Below are 10,188 nucleotides of genomic sequence, written 5' to 3' on the forward strand. Positions count from 1 at the left end.
CTAAAGTGAGTTAGCCCCATAACATACATTTTAAATGTGATTATCAAACGTTATGAATCAGTAGGTAAGCCAACCACTAACTGACAGCATTAGAAACAATTTTTCATAACAGACTAAATGCCTACCACTAAGCACAGAAAGAAACATTGAATGCTCCTAGGAGATCATGATGGATCAGATGCAGAAATCATTTATGTATAAAGGGGTGCCAGAAAGATAGACAACTGTCTGTGCTCATTAGACCTAGCACTCACTCAAATGCTGCTAGCTAATTTTACTGATAAAAATGTTCTTTCAGCCAGTGAATGAGCTTCTAAATAAACAGAAGTCAGGTAGTTTACAATGAACCAAGGTTAAGTTCACAAATACACATCTTTATCATCTGATTGTTACACCCACAGTCTAAGCACTCGTTCCAACAGGATTTTTTTAAATATTCCTCTTTCAAATCAAAGACTTAAGGGATCTAAATCTTTGTCTCAGGGAAGAAGCCCAGATCTCACCCCCATTGAATCTCTACCTCTCATCTTTCTTATTAAATTAAGTCTAGGAGGGATTAAATCCCTATCCTCATTTATACTCCAGCTTACCCTAATTAACTACAGACGAGCATAATAACTCTCTGGTGTATACAGTTGCTTTTACATCCCAGTGACATCCTCTTACCTCTTCAAACCACAACCAACTACACCAACTCCCTTTTGAAATATTTCTAGTAAGATTTTCACCCATTCCTTTTTTTTCAACTGTGCCTTAGCTGACAGGTATTAATAAGCATTAAATCTCATGAAAATCCTTTTAAGAAGATTAGGAGGTGCAGCTTGCAAACAGATTTAAAATCCGTTTATACAAGATCCCTACCCAAACTACACTAGCAACACTAACTCCCTTAATTTATGGATTCTCAAAATTAACCCGACGAGGAAAAAAAGGGAGATCATTCTCAGAATACCCCCTTTTCCTAGAAAAACTGTGTCTGAAACCGTTTCATTCATACAACTGCTCCTAGCTGACTGTTCACATCCACCAATTCACTGGCATACAATTGAGTGTAGGATCTCAGCGTTTAGTGGTTTAATTGTTTGACGCAGCCAGGCAGGGAAAAGCAAGGGTTAGCAAACATGCATCGGGTTGTATAAACCCGGTCAGCACTGTTCTGTCAGTGTTCTTTCTGAAATGTGAGTGCAGAAATCTCTTCCACTTATGGTCCTGCCAAAAGGACAAGAATTGGGGAGATTTAATTCATAGACTGTGCAGCTTTTTTTCCTCAGAGTTGCTGAAGGCTCAAGGGACAGGGTTTCCATCTAGATCAGAAGGTGAGCAGGGCTCACTTCCATTAATGCAGCAAGGAGTGTCTGGTGTCACGTGGATGAACTGCCAGAAAAGCTCTTTCTTCTGACAAAACTTCGTTATGACCCCAGTAAAGTGGGACATCGTGGAGGGACAAGCATTCTCACAGGTAGCTGAGCCACACTTTTCAGAGTTTAAACATCAGCACAGCAGTAAGAAACCAAGCTCCATATTTATTTTACTGAGAAAGACAAATTAAAGTCATGTGTTCCTAGTGGCTTACCTTAGCAAGCAGCTGAGCTACAGCACTTTGTATCAGCAGCAGTTACTTCCACCTGGAGTACTTCAAGTGGGCATTTGAAGGGGGACACACAGACATGCTCCAAACAAAAAGAGGAATCCAAACTTCTAAATAATATGCACACTAGTAACCTGAAAATTGTTATATTCTGTACAATGTTTCTTAATAATTCATTACTGCAAGCCATCTGTCTCAGCAGCCTTTCTTCAAAATATACGGGGTTTAATATTACTATGTGCAACTAAATTTCCACAAATATTTTTACTGGGAGAGCACAGGCACAAATTTTTATCTAGCACATCTGGATAGAAAGCTAGAATTTGGGCGAGGCTTTTAGTGAATGATTTAACCATTAATTTATCTTAGAAAAGATTTAACTCTTTGGTTAACATAATGAATAAGCATAAAAATTAACTAGGATCTAAGTTGTTTGACAACAAAATGTCTTTGGATTTGATGAGAGCTCCTGGGAAATGTCCTCAGTGTTTAGGATTAAGGAATTAACTAACATGAGGTGTCCCAGGCTGAGGTGGCCGTTAGTCCTTACTAGGACATGCAATTTTGCCTGTATAAAAACTCCAGATTGCGGTGTAACAGTAATAGTAGTAGCACTCAAACTCATTTCTCTTAAGTGCTTATACTCTGTAACAATGAGACTGGTTTAGAAAAGATAGTTTTACTTAGTGAGACAGTATAATGAGAATAATAATAAAATACCATGGCGTCAATTAAATGCTTTTCACATGCCTGCAAAACTCAGACAAAGTTTGACAGCTTTCTACAAAGTATCTTTTAATAAAACTACAATCATTGTAACTGTTGTTATGATCATTAAATTAACATCAATGAATCTATTTATAATGCCAAATTTTGTTTTCTATTTCCTAAGTACAAGCTGCCTAGCATGGAACATCAGTACAGGACAACATAAATTTACTTCTAAATTACTAAACTGCTGTAAGCTTGGCTTATTTAAAGCATAGTTTGGAATAATATTTAAACATATTGTTTAAATATTTGGAAAAATATTTAAACAAAATTTAAATTACAATATATTCCTTAGAACAGTAATGATTAAACCTATTAATTAGAAAAGTACTACTGATGGCAGATGGAGAATTATTCAAGCTTTAATGTCACTGTAGTCACACTGATAGGAGGCAGCAGTATTAATCCAGAAAGGAACCATTCCCCAAACCAGGGAGATGGGCTGGAAAAGTCAACCCCAAGGAGGTGAATCTCCCTACACCCTCTACCTGGCTCCAAAAGCCTCTGGAAAGGCCTTTGCAGAAACCATATCAGAGCACCCGAAGTCACTCCTCTGTGATGACCACTGCTCCTTATTAGAGAACAATCTCAGGGAGCTCAGCTCCCCTCTGCTAAAGGAGCGCTGGTGAGGATGTCCTTCTGTTCTGTAACACTGACACTGGTAGGCCACTGCAGTGTCCCCTCACTGCTGATGCTGCACAGTTATAACTTGATATCTGTGAGCATAAGAAGTTAAAAAATGCATTTCAGGGAGACTTCAACTACCACTGAATTTTATACTAAAGTTTCTGTCCTTTCCTCAGTGTACTCCTGTTTCTGAAAGCTCTAGCCCCATGTATGGAATAGGACTATAAATTAATCTAAAAGTGTGAACAACTTCTAAATAAACTACAATTATTCAGTTCTCAACAGTGTGGTAGAGTATCAGCTAGAGTAGAAGCATTTTAAGGCAAAGCCATCCTTCCTGTAGAAAATCTATTACTCTATCTAGTGAAGCAGCCACTGCCTAGGCTGCCTCACCCAATCTAAAATAAATTTTAAGTAAAACAAACTGTGGAAGTGTTACATTTGTCGTCATCTTTTTTGCTTAAAAAACCCCAGCTTCTTACTCCTTTTCCCTCTTACTCCTTTTTCCCAAGTTTTCATCACTGTTGTGGGGCAGCTACTGCTATATCTCCATTTCCCTTGTCTGCAGGGTACAAGCCCAGAAGGAGCTTTAGCATCTCCCATTGAAACCACACTTCGCTAACTGGCCCAGCAACCGTAAGTCAGTAGGTATCATGCCATGACCATAGCAAATGCCAGGACAAAACCATGTGGGAGGAATGACTGATTTGGAAATGAAAAATCCACGCTTAGTAACTCTTACCATGAAGGATAATGCTTGGGTGACACTCCTACAGCCCCCCTTCCAATCTTCCATTTAATATGACTGTCCCTAAATTTGTATCTCAAGAGGGTACTGCACTGACATCCCACTTCACTGTGGCCAAAGTGAGCTGGGCATTTCCAGTGTTACAAAGCAGGGCTACAAAATGTATTTTACAGAGATAAAACAATTTTCTTGACAATGTCTGCTTGACTGTCTGTAAAAGGAGATTATAAAAAAACTTGCCAGAAGTGTATATTCATAAGACTATTCCATATTTAAGTGCAAACTATTCAAGCTCAAAGTTTAAACACAGACAGAGGATAATTGCTACAATTCTTCACATATACGATTTGGACAAGTATTTCTGTTCAAGTGTATCATATATAGCTTTATAAAAGAAACTATTTTGATGGTGTTAAGATCAAATATTTGATTATTTATGTATGCTGTGAAAGACTTGTTAAGCTAGAGGAAAGGAACAAGTTGGAGTAGTTTTTTTATCATGTTCATCTAACTATAACCTATTACTTTCTCTTCTACCATATAATATGTTCTTTTTTAGGTTCTTCTTCATAATTGGTTTGACACTTGAAAAAGAAAAAACAGAAGATATGTAGTTTTACCTTCTTTGCTAAGATGCCTCCAGAATTTTAAAATGTTTATTTCTGTGCTCTAACTGAGGTTCATTTCCTTCTCTTGCTCTTTTTAACTCTGTGAAAGGGCAATATTGCATTTCAGACAGCAATACAGCCCACGAGTGATGAGCAGATATTATGTATTTCTTCCACCGGCAAACAAAATAGAGAAATAAAACCAGTTCATCTCTGGGTTAAAACTAAAGCGTCTATTCAGAGATGCAAAGGCAAACCCTGTGAGCTGGAAGGTACAAGTAACCACTACCATGGACCACTGGGTTAATCTGCATAGTATTTTAAAGTATATTCTGCTTTGAAAAATGAGCAAGGAGAGAACAGCAAGGAATGCCATTGAAACCAGACCATTCCTCTATACTTCCCATACTTCCTCCTACCCTTTCCTGACATGCAGAAAAGCAAAACAGTAGGATGCAAAAGAATACTCATACCAAGGTACTGTTTTCCCCTCGTGAGAGCAGGACACCACTGAAGCACCTCCCTCCTTCAGGCAATGCTGAAAGGCTCTCCAATTTTTAATTTATCTTTGAGAAAGGAAAGTCTGAGAGAGGGATACCAGTGACCCATCAAAGCACTTTAGACCCGTGGTAAGAGACATAATTGCTAGATAGAAATGAAATTACTTTTAATCTGAAGTAATGTCCCAATAAGGGTTTACTTCCATGGGGACAGAAGGCAATCAACTCTCCTCAAGTGGCACTTTGCACTTGTTACAGCAGTATTACCAAATCCATGTTTTCAACATTCACATTGCAGTTCCTCTTGCCCTTGTCATGAGAAAAGCTTCACCATGAGGCTTTCAAACAATAATCAAATTATAGTTCTTTTCTTTTGATTTCCAGTTTATGAGACTTTGTGATTCCAGTTTTCACATTTCTTCTGACACACAGGAAATAAAATTTTATTTAAACCCTGTTCCCTAGGACTCATACATGAGTATGAGTATTTGTATCTGGAATGATACAAATCATTCCAGAGTTTAAAAAAAAAAAAAAGCAACACAAGTAAAACTGCTGATGCTTAGTTTCCAACAAATTACTACCGTCATCTACACTCAGAACCCCTGTGACAGAAGCTATCATGTCCTGCTATGCAAGGCACAAGAAATGCTGTAGATAATCCTGATCTATGCAGTTACTGATTGACCAGCCAGTTAAATGCAGCCTGAGTGGTTGTCAGCTGCAGTCAAGACAGAATTTGTAATAGTTGAGTTCTGTCTTCTTCAGTGAGGGCGAAAAGAATGCAAATATGGGGTACTCTTTTACCTACACACTCATCTCATTACTATATTACTTAGTTATGTTTGGGCCTTCAACTCAGTTTGGCCAATGCACTGAAAAATCACTGGAGGTTTAGACAGAGCAACCAGGTGTGTTTCATTTCTTTACATATTTTGCTCCACAAATAATGCATCCTTCCAACACATCAGTTTTTAGATCTGTATAAACAGTGGAATGACAAAAGATGTATTTATGAAGTAATGACATTCACAAAGATTTGTCTAAAGTTAAAAAATACACTGCCTGAACAATACAGCTGTAACAGGAAACAAAACATAAAACCAACTTTTTTTCACCTTCATATGCTTCATATGCTTTTTAAAAAGACAAAATACTTCAAGAGGAAAAATTAAATTGCAAGGAATTTTTTTTCCTTTCATTTATGAAAATGTTTATGTATGGTGCATGCTTTGCCACCAAGGTGAAAGACCTGGTGAAAGAGTTGGGTCTGTTTAGCCTGGAGAAGAGAAGACTGAGAGGGGATCTTATCAATGTTTATAAATATCTAAACGGCGGGTGTCAAGAGGATGGGGCCAGACTCTTTTCAGTGGTGGCCAGTGACAGCACAAGGGGCAACGGGCACAAGCTGGAATACAGAATGTTCCACTTAAACATGAAGAAAAACTTCTTTACAGTGAGGGTTCCAGAGCACTGGAACAGGCTGCCCAGAGAGGTTGTGGAGTCTCCTTCTCCGGAAATGTTCAAAACCCACCTGGATGCAGTCCTGTGCAAACTGCTCTAGGTGAACCTCCTTTGGCAGGGGGGTTGGACTAGATGATCTCCAGAGGTCCTGTCCAACCTCTGCCATTCTGTGATTCTGTGAAATCTTATTGAAGAAGCTCCAACTTTCAAAAATGTGAACTGGAACTCAGGAGTTAAAATTCCATTTGACAGAAGTAGATCTGGATGAAATTACATTAACTAACACTGTGGCTTCATAATAGACATTAAAAGCATGCCTATAAAAATATGAAGACAGACTCTGAAATACACGGCAAATGAAATTTGTAACTGAACGATATGCACAAGTGATTATATCCTTTGATTTAAACTCTGGCGACTGCCATCCACCAATATACTATGCTGTACCTTTACCCACTTAGGATCTGCATTGTTACAACTAATGGAAATCTAAAACTTAACAACAACTATGAAATAACTTCTACAGATTTATATTGAAATACTTTTTGATAACTGCTGAATTCAAAGATGAAGTGGCAAGTCAGTTCACAAAACATTCATTGAGGATACTGATAAAGCAGCAGGAGCTGTAAGCGATCGTGCCAAATATAATGCAGAAAATACTAACAGAACAAAGGCAGTATCATGAGAATCACAAGCTTGTTAAATGCAGCAAAACGTAAGATGCAGATGAAAGCAGATGGCACACTGGATAAGAAAAATACCTGTATTTGAAAAAAATCTGGTGGCCACCTGACTGAGGGCATGATTTCAATTATCTGGTTTGCTGTGTTTTTATTCCTTTCCTGGAATTTGAGTTTTTGTTATAAAAGAAATTTAATCTGCTCAGAATACAGGATTCCACAGATCAAATCCTAACAACACACTAGAAGTAACTCAGGCAATGACAGTTTAGAGAAGTTTCCAGTTTCACCTGGTAGAAGAGAAAACCCACAGTGGCACAAGTACCACACCAATCATGCAGCCACTTCTCAACACTGCCAACTAAACTTGAATTCACCATGTCCCAGCAGGCGTATGCACATACGAGCTTGCCCTGGTGGGCCATGACAATGTTTATACACATGAATGCTAGGGCAATCACTCTTTCTTATATCTAATACCTGTTCCATACAACAAGTGTGTAACTTACTGCAACCACATGTAACAAATGGAAGCTGATACTAGAAATGCCTAAGCCCTTAAGCGGAGAATAAAACTGCCTGAAATTGTTTAAAATACCACTCTTGCTCTCACTATGAATTATTTTGAATTCATGTATTCAATAAAATGCACAGACCTACAAGCTTATGGCAAGCTATATTAACAATTATTTTCGTCTCTCTTAGGAGATACGGAAAGGAAAAGGGCTTTTTTATTATTCATCAAAGACTGCATCTTTGCACTGGACTAGAAAATTAGTTGCATGATGTGGAAAGCTAAATTTGTTATTATTCATCACTCTCAGAAGATTGCACCTTTGTATCAGTGCTAGAAAGCACTTGGCTATGTCTGTACTGCTCTGCCTCCAAGTTTCCACATCCCGGAGCCTGCAACTGACGTATTCCCATGCAGACTTGATGCAAGCACACATCATCTTAGCCATGTACTACCTGCAGAGAGAAAACACCAAGCACACAGGCCAACAGCAGCTGCAGTGTCTGTCTAAAATTTCATTCAGATCCAAACTACATGAAAAATGGTAGTGTCATTTCTATGGATTGTTACAAATAAAAACCAAGGGTAGAAATTTAAACACATATTAGTCAGTGTATGTTTTACCAATTGCATAAAAGTATCTTTTAAAAGTAAATAAAACAGCACCATAAAGGAATTCTAAAATATCCACAACATTGCCTGATCATAAATCTATATCCTATTACCTCTGACACAATTATAGGTTACAGAGGATGACAAGCGTTTTCCATATCTCTTTTACAAGTCTTTCAGAATATCAGTTCTTCACTCTAGTCTATCTGTATACTCACAACAGACCAGTTGACTACTAACCATATACAAATAACTTACATTTCAAATATATGTTAGAATGAACTAAAAAGCAAATCCTGATTCAAATATATTGCTGTTACACAGCTTCAGTCTGAATTTGAACTCAAATCTATGGGAGCTTGGCTTAAGGTGCAGATCTGAGATATTATCCTGGATGTGTTATTTTGGTTTTGTTAGATGTAAATGATGTAAGTCAAAAGTCTAACAAGAATGGCAAGGATATAAAAGCTCAGTATGTACAATATGTCCCTGAAACACCCATTTATAAATAGCTGAGTAAAGATTATAACATTCATAGCACAACAGATTAGCAAAGTTACATGCTTTGCTCTGTGATCCACACCTCCAGTCTGCTAAGTCACTGAAGGTTGTATTTATTACAAAGAAAAACACAAGATGCCATAGGCAGGTGTGAAATCCTGGGATCTCTGACTGTTGTGAATGCTGTACATCACTTAAAATTTTGTATTTGCACCCAGTTAAAACACCTACCTGAATTCAGACCTGTGATCAGGTTTAGAGAAATAACAGTTGGGTAAAACATACTTTGCCTACCATTCAGTAAAGATATGTCTACATGGAAATTTCCTGGTTAGATAGTCTTCGGTATGAAAGAAACCATGAGAGTAGAGAACACATTGTTCCTAAGCTAATTATATACACTTGCATAAATCAGCAACCTTCTTTTAATTATGTGAAGATCAGACACACAGAAAAATGCTAAGACAGTAGGCATGCTTCAGCTCCCTAGGAAATCAGTGGTAAGGCAACTCTTTACTTCAAGGATAAAAAGAAAGGTTTCCTTAACACAAGAATTATTTACGTCTACAGGTACAACCAGGATGCACAGCTGCTCCCTGCTGATCACCTCTCTCTCCTGCAAAAATAAAACACTTGACAGAGCACAGTACTCTGACCTTTTCTGTTCCTGCTTTTCCTTACCTTTGCACTTGTGACTCTATATATAAATAATGTCGCACTTGTGACTTTATATGAAAATGCTGTCCTATGTATTTGATTTTTAAGTGCTGATCTTCAGCTTTTGTGGTCACTAACCACATACGGAAGCTGCATGGTTGAAGCACTGGTGGCCCCAGCCCACAGTACGCTATGCAGTAATAATATTTCTCCTGAAACATTTTGTGTTGGTTCTTAACTCAATTTCTACCATTTCCAGGTAACCTCTTAGTGTTGCAGGACTGCACTTCTAATTAGGTTTCCTTAACAGGCTGTAACAAACTGTAAGAAGATAATGAAATTCTTCATTTAGATCCCTGCCACAAATACTGATCCCCCTCTGCAATACATGACTTAAAAGACTAACCTCTTAGAGGTTAAATAACGTGTATAAATGTTGAAAGTACTCTAAATGTAAATACAAACAGAACTGGTGATGGTAACCTAGCTATACAAAAACCCTAAGTGAAGCAGAGGCCTGCTTCTCCACTCTGTAGTTCCTTCTGTGTGCACAAAGGGTTCTCCCCACGGTGCAGCCCCAACGGCATCAATTGTCAAAAGCTGGGTAATGGTGCAGTAAACTGCTAAATACCATGGAAGTTAATTATCTCCAATAGCTTTACTTGCATCATATAGTGTATTTATGGTCTAAATTTTTGCTAACTATTTTCCTAGACTACAGGAGACACAGTGAGTGCTCAGAAATCAAATTTCTTCACTTCTGAACTGATCAGTAAGTGCTGAAGGAAGGAATACAGCAAAGGATGTTCAAACCACCCACCATGCAACCCAACGCTGCAAGATACTTTCTGCTGCAACAGCCAGGGAAAGCACTCCAAATAATTTATTTTAAAATAAATAAATAAATAAATAAAT

Source organism: Antrostomus carolinensis, unplaced genomic scaffold, assembly GCF_000700745.2.
Source record: "Antrostomus carolinensis isolate BGI_N321 unplaced genomic scaffold, ASM70074v2 scaffold42383, whole genome shotgun sequence".
Lineage (NCBI taxonomy): Eukaryota > Metazoa > Chordata > Aves > Caprimulgiformes > Caprimulgidae > Antrostomus > Antrostomus carolinensis.